We start from the raw sequence: 17,435 nt of genomic DNA, 5'->3' as shown, positions 1-17,435 counted from the left end.
CTAACAAAAGCACAGACTTAGAAGTGCAAATCACTACAATCATCCCCCACAGTGCATATTCTGCAATAATGCCACTGTGGCACTTATTCAATACCCAAATAAATCATGTGCACACAAAGTCCAGTGATACAAAAACTCCATAAACCCAGTGTGCAGATTAATCATCCAATGTAAATGAAAAAGGGTGAAGCCGTCCATCACAACAAATACCTGTGAACAAATAATGCATCACCGCCTTCCAAAATAACTTGCTCTTGAGAGCCCCTTTAAGTATGCCCACTAGGGACCCTACTACATTTACGGAGGAGCCCCTACCTCTTCTAAACACAGAGCACCCACATGCTCTAACCAGGCTTCAACTTTAAAACCTAAGTTCAGTCCTTCCTTTTGTCACAAGGCTTGGTTCACAAAGGCTGCCAAACCTTTCCCAAAGCCCTCTTTGTAGTGAGGAAACACTTGTTGTAGCTTGCATCTCTCTAGATCACAGACATCCCAGACCTGTGGGTTCAATCAGTGGTTTCAAAGGGTGCAAAATAGAAGTTCAAACTCTTGCCCAAAGACAGCCAGATTTGCAGAATGCCCTGAACCACCTTTTGTCCTAGGAAGTCATTGTACCAGTATCATCACAGGACAAGTTCAGTGAATTCTACTCATACCTGTTCACCGCACCAAATCCTTTGAGGTATTTCTCCTATCCTGTACTTAAAATCCTTCAACAAACTCCTTAAAGTTCTTTTTTTGCATGGAATCTGCAAAATTGGTAATTTGTGCACATCCAAGATGCCTAAGGCAATTTAGCTCAAAGCTTTTGGCTGGGTGATCATTTTCAAGAAATCTACTCTCCTCTCCAGCCTTTCCTATGCCTGAAATAAGTGGGTATAATCCTAGATATATTACAAACAAAAGTCTTTCTTCCAAAAAGAACCCATGCTTGACAACTGAGATCGAAGAGATATCCAACAATGAAAATTCCCTTGAGAGTTCGGCATCTAATGGTTGTTTCTTTTGAGGCATTGCCTTTCAACCAATCCCACTCAAAAACTCTCCAACTAAACATTCAGTGGGCATGAAAAAGCTGGCTTTTCCCCTGGGTAACCATGCCCCTATCCAGCCAAACAAGAACTTCATTGTCTTGGTGGATTACCCAGTAACAGTGGGAAGCTATTTACTTCCCTACAATCAGAAAGTTCTTACGACATTCACAAGTTTTTCAGGCTAAGGAGAACCATTTGGAGTTCAGAGCAGTGAGGTTGTGCCTCCAGCACTGGACTCCCTTTTAAATTGACAAGCAATTGTGGTGCAGTCAGACAATGTCACCACAGTAGCATACAGTATATCAACCATCATGGGGTCATGGGGAGCCTGATTGCCTTTAAGGAAACACACTAGATTCTTTCATGCACAGAAATTCATTGCCAAACAATTTCTGCAGTCCACATTCTAGGAGTAGACAATTGACAGGTGTATTATCTCTACTGCCACAGGTTGGACCAGGGATAATAGTCTCCACACCCAGATGTGTTCAGTCTAAGATGCCAAAAATAAGGGACTCTGAATGTGGAGATCCTAGCCTCCAGATACAACTAACCACCTCTGTTTGTAGCCAGAACCGGGGATCCTCTAGCTCTAGCTTCAGTTGCTCTAGTTATCCCCTGTTCCCAGTTCAGGCTAATATTTACTTTACAACAGCACCAAACTTTTCTTCCAAAGGTGGTTTTAGCATTCCATTTCAATGAGGGAATGGTTCTGCCATTCTTGTACTCTGCTCCTAAGCATCTAAATGAAGTCTTTCTACTATGCTTGGACATAGTCAGAGTCATTAGAGTGTGCCTAAAAGTTACTTCTTCTATTAGCCAAATGGGTACTTTTGTTTTTTCATGGACCTCATAAGGAGAACCCTGCTTCAAAATCCATCATTGCACATGATTTGGATCGGAACAATGCCGATAGAGTTATATCCGTCCCTGGCCTAATTTTTAAGAGTAATGCATGTGTGCACACAGAGAAATGCTGACACTGACGCAGTCAGGGTGAAACAGTTCTGCTTTATTGCTTCCGGTTTTTAAGCTTATAAAGCCCTTACAGAACATTTCTAGGAAATGTCTTGTAGGCATGGCATTAAGTATAGACAGTTAAATTATAATCTTATTTGATTGGATGTATCTATGTTCATATAACTTTCTTCCAGGATATGACCATCTTCTGTCCTAGGTGTGTCTCTCACTGGAGGCGCCATCTTGGAAATGATCTGTTCTTCTTGTTTTCTTATTGCTTCAATTTATAGGAGAAAAGTGATCAGGCAATTATGTTTGAGCAAGGAAAGTATTTCATATAAGTAAATAGCATAATAGCATATTAGCATAAAATATCATAAATGGGTATAAACGGTTTATAAGCTTGTGCATAATACTGTTGAAATAGGCATTTTACTAAACCATCAATTACATCCATTACACACATTAGATCTGCTGGAGTAACCTGGGCCTTTAGGCAACAAGTCTCTGTTGCCCAACTGTTTAACGCCACCACCTGGTCTTCTGTTCATACTTTCTCTAAGTTTTATGAGGTGGATGGATAATCGTCTGCAGATGCAGCTTGGTTTTTGCAAGGCTTTTGCAGTGGCTCTTTGAACTTGGAACTTTAACCCCTGTTGTTTTGTTAACCTGTTGGTACAATTCCTTTTGCCTAGTTGTTGCCCACTCTTGTATGTATTACTTGGGGATTTCCTTTTTTTTTTTTCTTGCCTGTTCCTGGGATATTCTTTTTTTTTGTATACAAACTTTTATTGAAAGGAAACAGAAGATGGTGGTACAAAGAGAATTGGTACATTAATATGACAAATAATGGTATCACGTAGAGAATCACGTAGAGAAAATAGAAAACAAGAATAAATTTGATCTATATTATGGAAAACATTTTTCATACTATATACAACTCTATGAAATTTCACACTAATAAATGGGACCCATGGATCACACACTGAGATATATTTTTTTTCTAACTACTGTACAGGTGACTAACTATTTAAAACTCTTTCATTTGACTCCGGGTATCCGGCCTAACGCTTAGTGTTATGAAACTCTCTTTCTAACTATACTGCTATGTACCTATATCCAGGAACTATATTTTTGATATCCTTGTTGTTATTTTGATACTTGGGGATTTCCTATGGTGTATGAATACGTTCAAAATGATTTAATGGCAAAGGCCACTAATAGAGATGGTTACTTTTGTGGACAATAACTTATTTAACTCGCAATCAAAATCTTTGTAAAATAATTGTTCTTTTCAAAAATTAAACATTAAAATATATACAAAAATAATAATAATAATCATTAAAACACAACCTTCATCCTCCACCAAATTAAAACATGACAATGCTTTCAAAACACACACACTCAAGGCATCCAGTCCACTGATAGCTTATATACTGTAAGTATCATGTGCAAAAGTCAAATCAAATTTTTTTATTGTAAACATCCAAAGTCTACAGAAATGTGTTTTTATTCACAGGGTAGTAAGGACATACATACACCAATAATACAATAGCACAAGTGCATTTAAAAATTGCTTGCTGTGACAAATCATGTTCTGTAGAAGAATTGAATGTGGATCTAAGTATACCATATGTAAAATGATGATACAAAATCATAATTTATTAATTTATTAATATTAACACAAATGCAAAAAGCAATATGCAATAAAAGCATGGATTTGCTAAAGGTGGCCAAGTATTGTTGTCTGATTAGACTAATGTCCAGTAATGTTGATATGAGGCAATGGAGTGAGATGATCATTTTGATGGTCAAACTGATCAACTTACTTCATCGCTGCATATCAATATTACTAGATATTATCAGTCAGCTGCATGCTTTGCTTTACCTTTTGTGTTGTTCTTACTATAACTTGATCTGGTATCATCATTTTACATATTGTATACTTAGATCCACATTCAGTTCAATTCTACAGAATATGCTTTGTCACAGCAAGCAGTGCAATTGTATTATTGGCGTATACAGTATATGCACTTTACCATTAAATACATTTGAATATTTAATTTTTGGTTACAGCGAAACACCAATTAGATTGAGTGGGTGAACTCTAGTGAATATTAGATTGATTTTTACATTGTTCATGTTATTTTGTATAAATAGGTTGCCCATGTCTTTCATTGCATGATTAAGATAAGATACATTTTGAGTTACTTGTAAATTCAATATCTTAAAGTACATTACTGGACACAGACCACCCTCCCTAAACTCTCGTTGCTATTCTGCATTGCTTGCTTCAAAATGGAGGACTTATTGAGTGAAGAAGGGTTTACAGGGGAGGTACGCCAGGGGGTAGTGTCCTCAAAAGCTTGCCAGTGTCAAACCACATGAAAGTACGAGCCTATAAACCATGGTGTATGACTACATTACCTGTGTCCTATACTATTCTCAGGTAAGTCAAAATTCCTCTTATTCTCTCAAAAGTGGTTTCTTTTAACATTTTTATATATTTTTCTTTGAAAAAAAGAATAGGAGAAGACTGAAATGAATTTGATCTTTTTATTCAAATAATGTTTATATCTTATATTTTAATTTATTTGAAGACTCAAAAATCGTATATTTTTACTTTTGCTTAAAGTGAAGCTTCACCGAAAAGGGGAAGCTCCCCTTGTTCACACCCTCCATTGCCACATTTGGTACTCTTTGGGGGGGAGCAGGTACTTGGTTTTGACAGGTACCGTCTTCCATTTCTGGGTAAGATCACCAATCGGCAATCTACTGTACAACATGTCCGGCCTCTCCTCCCCCCCCCCCCACTGCCTTCTGGGACCTGTGTGCATCCCAGAAGACGGCAGATCCATTCGGAATGCACAGTGTGACATGCGAATGTGCAGTAAGAAAAGGGCATGAAGGCTTCACAGCCAGTTTGGCTTGCTTACAATTACCGACGCCTGCACTCAAAGCCGATTGATGAATCGGCTTGGGATGCCGACATTGCGGGATCCCTTGACAGGGAAGTGTCCTTATATTAAAAGTCAGCAGCTACAGTATTTATAGCTGCTGACTTTTAATTTTTTTTTCAGACTGGAGCTCCGCTTTAATTTGTGAAATTCTGAAAGTCAAGACATAACAAGAATGTAAAACTGCAGAAACATTTAACATTCATTAAACATTGTATTGTCAGTTTAATGCATTACTATGATCCATTCGTATCTGATTTGCACAGTATGGGAAAAGTCAATGCAAGGACAACACTGTACTAATCCCAAAAGACAGAATAAGCAGAGCAAATACAGGAACAAATCCATCATTGCCAGCTGTTATAACAATCGAAAATATGCAAGTATGCATTTAAAGAAAGATTTTTGGACATTTCAACCAATTGGTCTATAGTGAACTGTTTCTTTTTTTTTTTTTTTTTTTCAGAATTTGCCATTTATCTGTCTGATAGAGTTAGTATCAGAAGGAAAAAAAAAGGAGAAAAAGGATTAAGCAGGAGAAAACTTTTGTTTTAAATTGGTTGATCTTACTTTTATTACATGAAATAATATCTAATTTAATGCTTACTACCCAGAAATCACTCATCTTTAGCTAGTATAAGTCACTCATTTTTAGTTAGTATAAATCACTCATCTTTAGTTAGTATAAATCACTCATCTTTAGTTAGTATAAGTCACTCATTTTTAGTTAGTATAAATCACTCATCTTTAGTTAGTATAAGTCACTCATTTTTAGTTAGTATAAATCACTCATCTTTAGTTAGTATAAATCACTCATCTTTAGTTAGTATAAATCACTCATCTTTAGTTAGTATATTTTGATGTGCAGGCCCACTGTGGGTTTCTCTGTTTTATGTCCTCTGTAGATTAAAAAGGCTTAACATATAATAGCAAGACTCATTAACTCTTTCACCTCTGCTGGAGATAGTTGAAGTTTTCATTGAGTGTTTGACTAACATGTCTCCCGATATCAAAATTAACAAAAATGTTGTAGACTCTTGCTTGTAAATTTTTATGAAATTCAGTATTAACCACTTCAATACCACACACTTTCACCCTCTTCCTGACAATTATTCAGTCATGCAACATTGTACCAAATGACATTTTATGAATTTTATTTTAGACAGATAGAGCTTTCTTTTGGTGGTATTTATTCACCGCTGGGTTTTTTTATTTTTTGCTATATAAACCAAAAAACAATTTTTTCTTGGTTTCTGTTGTACAATATTGAAAATAAAAAAAATCTTTCTTTACAAATGTATTCTGCTACATTATAACCCAAAATAAGTGTATAATATTTAGTCTGTAGAAACGTTATAAAGTCTACAACTATGGTATATAAATTACACAAAAATGAGTACACCCCTCACATTTTTGTAAATATTTTGTTATATCTTTTCATGTGACAACACTGAAGAAATTAAACTTTGCTACAATGTAAAGTAGTGAGTGTACAACTTGTATAACAGTGTAAATTTGTTGTCCCCTCAAAATAACTCAACACATAGCCATTAATGTCTAAACCGCTGGCAACAAAAGTGAGTACACCCCTAGCAAAAAATGTCCAAATTGGGCCCACAGTCTCAATATTTTGTGTGGCTCACCATTATTTTCCAGAACTGCTTTAACCCTCTTGGGCATGGAGTTAACTAGAGCTTCACAGGTTGCCACTGGAGTCCTTTTCCACTCTTCCATGAGGACATCACGGAGCTGGTGGATGCTAGAGACCTTGCACTTTTCCACCTTCCATTTGAGGATGCCCCACAGATGCTCAATAGAGTTTAGGTCTGGAGACATGCTTAGCCAGTCCATCACCTTTAACCTCAGCTTCTTTAGCAAGGCAGTGGTCATCTTGGAGGTGTGTTTGGGGTTGATTTTTTGTTGGAAGATTGCCCTGTGGCCCAGTTTCTGAAGGAAGGGGATCATGCTCTACTTCAGTGTGTCACAGTACATGTTGGCATTCATGGTTCCCTCAAAGAACTGTAGCTTTCCAGTGCCAGCAGCATTCATGCAGTACCAGACCATGAAACTCCCACCACCATGCTTGACTGTAGGCAAGACACGCTTGTCTTTGTACTCCTCACCTTGTTGCCACCACACAAACTTGACACCATCTGAACCAAATAATTTTATCTTGGTCTCATCAGACCACAGGACATGGTTCGAGTAATCCATGTCCTTAGTCTGCTTGTCTTCAGCAAACTGTTTGCGGGCTTTCTTGTGCATCATCTTTAGAAGAGGCTTCCTTCTGGGACGACAGCCATGCAGACCAATTTGATGCAGTGTGCGGTGTATGGTCTGAACACTGACAGGCTGACCCTCCACCCCTTCAACCTCTGCAGCAATGCTAGCAGCACTCATATGTCTATTTCCCAAAGACAACCTCTGGATATGACGCTGAGCACGAACTTCTTTGGTCGACCATGGTGAGGCCTGTTCTGAGTGGAACCTGTCCTGGTAAACCACTGTATGGTCTTGGCCACCGTGCTGCAGCTCAGTTTCAGGGTCTTGACAATCTTCTTATAGCTTAGGCCATCTTTATGTAGAGCAACAATTCTTTTTTTCAGATCCTCAGAGAGTTATTTGCCATGAGGTTCCATGTTGAACTTCCAGTGACCAGTATGAGAGTGAAAGCGATAATACCAAATTTAACACACCTGCTCCCCATTCACACCTGAGACATTGTAACACTAACGAGTCACATGACACCAGGAAGGGAATATGTCTAATTGGGCCCAATTTGGACACTTTCACTTAGCGGTGTACTCACTTTTGTTGCCAGCGGTTTAGACATTAATGGCTGTGTGTTGAGTTATTTTGAGGAGACAGCAAATTGACACTGATATACAATCTGTACACTCACTACTTTACATTATAACAAAGTGTCATTTTTTTCAGTGTTGTCACATGAAAAGATATAATAAAATATTTACAAAAATGTGAGGGGTGTATTCACTTTTATGACATAATGTATATTTAAGAATTGATCAATCATGATGTACTGATGGCCTATCTCATTTCTTGAAGGCCTAAAATGCCAGGACAGTGCAAATGACTCCTTTTTGGAAAGTAGACAGTCTGAGATATTTAGTAAGAGGCATGGTGAGTTTTCTAAAGTTGCATTTTTTACACCATTTTTTAAAAAATGAAGAAATATAATAAAAAAAATTTTCACAATTTTACATGCTTTCACCAGAGCAGTACGGTGTCATCATCACAATATTACACAATGAATGGTTATGAATGAAAGCCATTCATTGTGTACAACTGTCCTGTGATCACTGTGATTGGTCACAGCGATCACCTGGTACTGAGGATGGCCAAGTAGTATAATCTGTCATCCACAGGGTGGATGTTAGGTAGATACTTCTTTTGGGTGACAGGTATCGGGGACAATCACAGCAAAATCGTGCCTTGTTTAGGGTGCCATTGGAAGTGATGGGAATCGCTGAGATTCTGGATCACGGGCAGAATTGTGTCGATTCTGCCCAGGACTTGGGATGCCAATATGTGAACGGAGCCTTACAACAGTTGCATTTATAAACATTTTTTTCCACAATCTTTTTGCTTGCATGCCACTCTATGATGTATATTCATATTGTTTGTATCAAACAAAGTGGCAGGAGTTCACCTTGTAAGAATGCTTAACTGCTTACAAGTAGCTTGCCTGCAGTTAGATATGGATTACAATTTGCATAGCCAAATGGAGCTTTCACCCCCCTTACAATACAGGTAATGCATAACTCCTTCTAATATATAACTTAATTGTATAAAAACAAAATATAAAATCAGTCAGAGTGAGTTCCAAATGGATGATTTCTTTCAACATTACACAACTATAGACTTTCATCGTTATTAAGAAAGCATAAGCAAACTCACATTCACATGCTGTACAGGAAGGCCGGCTATACATTAATCGAATTTCAAAGTAGAATGCTTTAGAAAATCGTAAGATTTTTCATTTGAATTTCACACCATTAGAAGGCTGCAGCAACAACAGATTTCCGTGCTACCATTGAATTGAAGTGATCGGCATGTTGGAAATGTTTTGAAAAATTAATGATTTTCTAATCAATAATGGGAGAAACGTATGACAAATATAATGGAAGAAAATAAAGCACATTATTGCAAGGATTGCTGTTTTCTGTAGCAACATGAGGTGAAATTGAAGGCTTGGTTGGTCGAATATCAAAATCAATGGTGGCCATCAGATCTTATATTGTACAAAATGTCTGATTTTACAAAGAATATCCTTCTTTGTAAAGCCGCGGCCTTGCAGCACTTAATAGAAATAATGTAGGACATAATAATCTCTTTGAACTTTTACATTGTGCACTGGTGTACAGTCATGTTGGAACAGGAAGGGTCCATCCTCAAACTGTTCCCACAAAGTTTGGAGGATGACATTTTTCAAAATGTCTTTGTATGCTGACGCCTTAGGAGTTCTGTTCACTGGACCTAAGGGGCCAAGCCAAACCCCAGAAAAACAGCCCCACACCATAATCCCCCTCCACCAAATGATTTGGACCAGTGCACAAAACAAGGTCCATAAAGACATGGGTGCACAAGTTTGGGGTGGATGAACTTGACTGGCCTGCATGGAGTCCTGAATTCAACCCAATAGAACACTTGAGATGAATTAGAGCGGAGACTCCAAGCCAGGCCTTCTCATCCAACATCAGTGCCTGACCTCACAAATGCGCTTCTGGAAGAATGTTCAAACATTCCCATAGGCACACTCCTAAACCTTGTGGACAGCCTTCCTAGAAGAGTTATAACTGTTATAGCTGCAAAGGGTGGGCCAACTCTGCTTCGAACCCTACAGAATAAGACTGGAATACTATTAAAGTTCTTGTGTGTGTAAAGGCAGGCGCCTCAATAAGTTTGACAATATAGTGTAGGTTTCTTTAGTTTATCTGCAGCCTTCCCCTCTCTAAACTCTTTAAAATGTGTTAAAAATATTTTTTAGCTGTGTCAGCACAGAGCAGAGGGTGGAGAGACTACAGTTACACTGTTTAAGAACTGATTGGAGGGAAGGAACACACCCCCATTCACACAGCAGAAGAACTGTGTTGTGAATAGAATAGACAAGCTCCATTCTGAGCTCTCCCTCCCCCCCCCCCCGTTTTGACACAAATTTATCTTATGGGTTGGGAAAAGTTCTCAGAAGTGACTTACGCTGATACGAGAGGAATGACGTACCAGAGAGAAGTTACACTTAGAACTTTGGCGAGAGATAAGTAAACATTACAGATATATGTGCTTAGTAGAGATGGCCTTGCGGTTCGCCCGGCGGTCGGTTCGCAGCGAATTTTGCTTGTTCGCTACCTGCCAAATTTGCGAACACATGGCGTTGTTCGCGTCGGCCATATTAGTTTACATTGGGGAGAACTTTGACCCATGACACAGCCGTCAGGTGGAACGGGACAGCCAATTGAAACATTCCAGCACATGGACAGTCCCCCTATCCTATAAATAGACCTGACCTGGCGGCCATTTCACATTCCGCTTTCTGCCAGTGTAGGGAGAGGTCTGCTGTGCTCATGAGGGAGAGTTTGCTAGACACATAAAGCGCTGTGAAGATCCACAAAAGTCCTTTTCAGGGCTGGCATTTCGGTATAGGCCTTCTACAGTCTCTTTTCAGGTTAGGGACAGGTATCCAGTCGGTGCTTTAGGGGCAGTTAGAGATCGGCTGCAGTGACACAAATCACTATGTTAATGTCCACAAAAGTCCTTTTCAGGGCTGGTATATCGGTATAGGTCCAGTCTCTCTTCAGTATAGGGACAGGTTATCCAGTCTGTGCTGTAGGGGCAGTTAGAGATCGTCATCTGCAGTGACACAAATCAATCCGTTAATGTCCACAAAAGTCATTAAAAGTGCTGCAATGTCGTTATAGGGTCAATTACAGTCTCTTTAGTATAGGGAGATGTATCCAGTGGTTGCTGTAGGGGCAGTTAGAGATCGTCATCTGCAGTGACACAAATCGCTCTGTTAATGTCCACAAAAGTCCTTTAAAGTGCTGCAATATCGTTATAGGGTCTATTACAGTCTCTTTAGTATAGGGAGAGGTATCCAGTGGTTGCTGTAGGGGCAGTTAGAGATCGTCAGCAGTGACACAAATCGCTCTGTTAATGTCCACAAAAGTAATTTAAAGGGCTGCAATTTTTTTGGTATTGCTGTGCAGTGCACTAAAAAGGGGGGGGGGGGGTTGGGGAGGGGGGTAATCCATGGTATAATATACTTTGTAGAAAGCATATTATAGTGGATTAGTAGTATTATTGTGCACTGTGCAGCATTTCTGGATTAGTAGTATTATTGTGCACTGTGCAGCGTTTCTGCAGCAACACAACACACAGTGACAAAAGCACTTATAATGACTTATAACTGGTGTGATAGACCAATTGCCCCCCCCCAGTACCACATATTGAAGTGGGGTGTTATCTGAGTATACTTTTACATGTTTATTTGTGTCATGCAACAATATTGCCTCGTTTGCTGAGTGAAGTCTGGTATACACAGCGCCAAACTCACTGGTCAATTTTTTGTACTGGTGTGATAGACCAGTGGCCCCCCAATACCACATATTGAAGTGTGGTGTTATCTGAGTAAACTTTTTCAAGTGTATTTATGTCATGCAACAATATTGCCTCGTTTGCTGAGTGGAGTCTGGTGCACACAATGCCAAACTCACTGGCCATTTTTTTGAACTGGTGTGATACACCAATGCCTCCCCAATACCACATATTGAAGTGGGGTGTTATTTAATAGTATATTTTTCTAAGAGTGTATTTTAGTCCTGAAAAAATTTGGCCTCTTGCTGTGTAAATAGTGTTACACACAGTGACAACAGTTACTGGCCAATTATTTGTAGAACTGGTGTAATAAACCTGTGGCCCCCCAATACCACATATTTAAGTTGGCTGTTATCTGAGTAAACTTTTACAAGTGTATTTGTGCTATGCAACAATATTGCCTCATTTGCTGAGTGAAGTCTGGTACACACAGTGCCAAACTCACTGGCCAATTTTTTGAACTGGTGTGATACACCGATGGCCCCCCAGTACCACATATTGAAGTAGGGTGTTATTTAACACTATATTTTTCTAAGAGTGTATTTTAGTCCTGCAAAAATGTGGCCTCTTGCTGTGTAAACAGTGCCACACGCAGTGACAACAGTTACTGGCCAATTATTTGTAGAACTGGTGTAATAAACCTGTGGCCCCCCAATACCACGTATTGAAGTGGGGTGTTATTTAACAGTATCATTTTCTGAGATTGTATTTTAGTCCTGCAAACATGTGGCCTCTTGCTGTGTAAACAGTTCTACACACAGTGCCAACAGTTACTGGCCAATTATTTGTAGAAATAGTGTGATAAACCTGTGGCCCCCAATACCACATATTGAAGTGAGGTGTTATTTAACAGTATATTTTTCTAAGAGTGTATTTTAGTCCTGCAAAAATGTGGCCTCTTGCTGTGTAAACAGTGCTAACCACAGTGACAACAGTTACTGGCCAGTAAAGTTTTCGGGTCCGTGTCCGGGTAACAAAAATCCAATTATCCAGTACGGACCCGAATAATACAGTCTGTGTTCGCTCAACACTACTCCCAATACCACATATTGAAGTGGGGTGTTATTTAACAGTATCATTTTCTAAGATTGTATTTTAGTCCTGCAAAAATTTGGCCTCTTGCTGTGTAAACAGTGCTACACACAGTGACAACACTTACTGGCCAATTATTTGTAGAAATGGTGTGATAAACCTGTGGCCCCCCAAAACCACAGATTGAAGTGAGGTGTTATTTAACAGTATATTTTTCTAAGAGTGTATTTTAGTCCTGCAAACATTTGGCCTCTTGCTGTATAAACAGTGCTACACACAGTGACAACAGTTACTGGCCAATTATTTGTAGAACTGGTGTAATAAACCTGTGGCCCCCCAATACCACAGATTGAAGTGAGGTGTTATTTAACAGTATAATTTTCTAAGATTGTGTTTTAGTCCTGCAAAAACTTGGCCTCTTTTGCTGTGTTAACTGTGCTACACACAATGACAACAGTTACTGGCCAATTATTTGTAGAACTGGCGGACTGACGGACCGGCAGATAGGGAGGAGAGGCAGGCAGAACTTGCATTGCACAAGAGGTACAAAGCAGACTGCAAATGTATCAGGAGTGAGCCATCAACCATGTACAGTCACATCTAGCGCTCCCAGGACGCCGGCACATGGCTCCGCAGTGTGGGCTTTTTTAAATGTGTCCGTTGCTGACACTAGTGTTGCCATCTGCAGCCTTTGCAGTCAATGCATAAGTCGCAGTAAGCCCAACACTCACCTATGGACAACCGCCTTAAGAAAGCACCTGAAATCTGCCATCACCAAGCCCAGTGGGAGCAACACCGTCAGAACCCACAAAGCCACAGTCTATGCTCTCACCATCCAGCCTCTTCTCCTTCTCCTGTCTCCTCACAGTTGTCCAACACTCCACCTTCCATGATGCCATCGTCACATTGTTCTGCAAAAAGGCAGGCTTTTGTGGCTCAAATGTTGGAGCGTAAAAAAAGGTGTCCGACTACATCAGGTTAACGGCTGATGTGGACGCTCTGAGGAGTGATGAACCCCTGGACTACTGGGTGGGCAGGCTTGACCTCTGGCCAGAGCTTGCACAATTTACAATGGAACTGTTGGCTTGCCCCCTGTCCAGTGTCCTTTCTGAAAGGACGTTCAGCGCAGCAGGGGGGTTCGTGACCGATAAGCGCACTCGCCTAGCTCATGACAGTGTAGACTTCCTCACATTTATAAAAATGAATGAGGCATTGGTCAACACATGTGACCACCAGTAGACCATGTTTCATTCAATTCCTCATCACAGGCCACAAATATCTGCCAGACCGCCATCAACCCACAACAATTCCTGGTCCTTGTCTTCGCTAAATACAGCGGCATAAAAGGCATTTCATGTCCTAATGGCTATTTTTTGGGGTCTATACAGGTCGACACTTACTGTTCTGTGTACTGTGAATGCCTGCTGTACCTCTAGCCATCATATACTACGTTCTTTGCTGTCAGTTCAAACAATGGGAGCTAATTTTTGCCACCTATACAGGCCTCCACTTACTTCTGTATACTGTGAACGCCTACTGTACCTCTAGCCATCAAAAACAAAGTTCTTTGCTGTCAGTTTAAACCATGTGAGCTAATTTTTGGAGCCTATACAGGCCGACACTTACTTATGTATCCTGTGAACGCCTACTGTACCTGTAGCCATCAAAAACAAAGTTCTTTGCTGTCAGTTAAACCCATGTGAGCTCATTTTTGGAGCCTATACAGGCCGACACTTACTTCTGTATCCTGTGAATGCCCACTGTACCTCTAGCCATCAAAAATGAAGTTCTTTGCTGTTAGTTCAAACCATGTGAACTCATTTTTGGAGCCTATACAGGTCGCCACTTACTTGTGTATGCGGTGAACGCCTACTGTACCTCTAGCCATCATATACTACGTTCTTTGGTGTCAGTTCAACCCATGTGAGCTAATTTTTGCAGCCTATACAGGCCGACACCTACTGTTCTGTAAACTGTTAATGCCTACTGTACCTCTAGCCATCATATACTACGTTCTTTGCTGTCAGTTCAACCCATGTAAGCTAATTTTTTCAGCCTATACAGGCCTACACTTACTGTTCTGTGTACTGTGAATGCCTACTGTACCTCTAGCCATCAAAAATGAAGTTCTTTGCTGTCAGTTCAACCCATGTGAGCTAATTTTTGCAGCCTATACAGGCCGCCACTTACTTCTGTATACTGCGAACGCCTACTGTACCTGTAGCCATCAAAAACAAAGTTCTTTGCTGTCAGTTAAACCCATGTGGGCTAATTTTTGGAGCCTTTTATGGCCGACACTTACTTCTGTATCACGTGAATGCCTAATGTACCTTCAGCCACAGAATACTACGTTCTTAGCTGTCAGGTAAACGCATGTGGGCTAGTTTTTGGGGCCTGGAATGGCCGACACTTACTTCTTTATCCTGTGAATGCCTAATTTTTCAGACTGGAAATTAAAAACAATGGGTCTGTAAAGGTTCCGCCAAATTGTGGAATGGATGTGGACCCATTTTACAGATGTGTGAATGGACCCTATATGTATTAGACAATGTATTTACCAACTGCTGTCAGTTCTGGCTGATTAATGAAAAAAAAAAAAATAATAATTTTTGCTAAAAAAAAAAAATTTAGGGCAACTTTTTCAATTGCAATACTTCTGTTATGACATTGTCCATGTGCTGGGACTATTTGTGCACAGCTAGTACGTCTTTTGTGGCTGCAAATATGACCTAAAGGTTTTTAAGGTTCGCCTCCCATTAAAGTCAATGGGGCCCGCCACATTTTTGTAAATATTTTGTTATATCTTTTCATGTGACAACACTGAAGAAATTAAACTTTGCTACAATGTAAAGTAGTGAGTGTACAACTTGTATAACAGTGTAAATTTGTTGTCCCCTCAAAATAACTCAACACATAGCCATTAATGTCTAAACCGCTGGCAACAAAAGTGAGTACACCCCTAGCAAAAAATGTCCAAATTGGGCCCACAGTCTCAATATTTTGTGTGGCTCACCATTATTTTCCAGAACTGCTTTAACCCTCTTGGGCATGGAGTTAACTAGAGCTTCACAGGTTGCCACTGGAGTCCTTTTCCACTCTTCCATGAGGACATCACGGAGCTGGTGGATGCTAGAGACCTTGCACTTTTCCACCTTCCATTTGAGGATGCCCCACAGATGCTCAATAGAGTTTAGGTCTGGAGACATGCTTAGCCAGTCCATCACCTTTAACCTCAGCTTCTTTAGCAAGGCAGTGGTCATCTTGGAGGTGTGTTTGGGGTTGATTTTTTGTTGGAAGATTGCCCTGTGGCCCAGTTTCTGAAGGAAGGGGATCATGCTCTACTTCAGTGTGTCACAGTACATGTTGGCATTCATGGTTCCCTCAAAGAACTGTAGCTTTCCAGTGCCAGCAGCATTCATGCAGTACCAGACCATGAAACTCCCACCACCATGCTTGACTGTAGGCAAGACACGCTTGTCTTTGTACTCCTCACCTTGTTGCCACCACACAAACTTGACACCATCTGAACCAAATAATTTTATCTTGGTCTCATCAGACCACAGGACATGGTTCGAGTAATCCATGTCCTTAGTCTGCTTGTCTTCAGCAAACTGTTTGCGGGCTTTCTTGTGCATCATCTTTAGAAGAGGCTTCCTTCTGGGACGACAGCCATGCAGACCAATTTGATGCAGTGTGCGGTGTATGGTCTGAACACTGACAGGCTGACCCTCCACCCCTTCAACCTCTGCAGCAATGCTAGCAGCACTCATATGTCTATTTCCCAAAGACAACCTCTGGATATGACGCTGAGCACGAACTTCTTTGGTCGACCATGGTGAGGCCTGTTCTGAGTGGAACCTGTCCTGGTAAACCACTGTATGGTCTTGGCCACCGTGCTGCAGCTCAGTTTCAGGGTCTTGACAATCTTCTTATAGCTTAGGCCATCTTTATGTAGAGCAACAATTCTTTTTTTCAGATCCTCAGAGAGTTATTTGCCATGAGGTTCCATGTTGAACTTCCAGTGACCAGTATGAGAGTGAAAGCGATAATACCAAATTTAACACACCTGCTCCCCATTCACACCTGAGACATTGTAACACTAACGAGTCACATGACACCAGGAAGGGAATATGTCTAATTGGGCCCAATTTGGACACTTTCACTTAGCGGTGTACTCACTTTTGTTGCCAGCGGTTTAGACATTAATGGCTGTGTGTTGAGTTATTTTGAGGAGACAGCAAATTGACACTGATATACAATCTGTACACTCACTACTTTACATTATAACAAAGTGTCATTTTTTTCAGTGTTGTCACATGAAAAGATATAATAAAATATTTACAAAAATGTGAGGGGTGTATTCACTTTTATGACATAATGTATATTTAAGAATTGATCAATCATGATGTACTGATGGCCTATCTCATTTCTTGAAGGCCTAAAATGCCAGGACAGTGCAAATGACTCCTTTTTGGAAAGTAGACAGTCTGAGATATTTAGTAAGAGGCATGGTGAGTTTTCTAAAGTTGCATTTTTTACACCATTTTTTAAAAAATGAAGAAATATAATAAAAAAAATTTTCACAATTTTACATGCTTTCACCAGAGCAGTACGGTGTCATCATCACAATATTACACAATGAATGGTTATGAATGAAAGCCATTCATTGTGTACAACTGTCCTGTGATCACTGTGATTGGTCACAGCGATCACCTGGTACTGAGGATGGCCAAGTAGTATAATCTGTCATCCACAGGGTGGATGTTAGGTAGATACTTCTTTTGGGTGACAGGTATCGGGGACAATCACAGCAAAATCGTGCCTTGTTTAGGGTGCCATT

This window comes from Pelophylax lessonae (genome assembly GCF_965119305.1).
Source record: "Pelophylax lessonae genome assembly, chromosome: 1".
NCBI classification, from domain to species: Eukaryota; Metazoa; Chordata; class Amphibia; order Anura; family Ranidae; genus Pelophylax; species Pelophylax lessonae.
Note: the sequence above shows the minus strand (reverse complement) of the source record.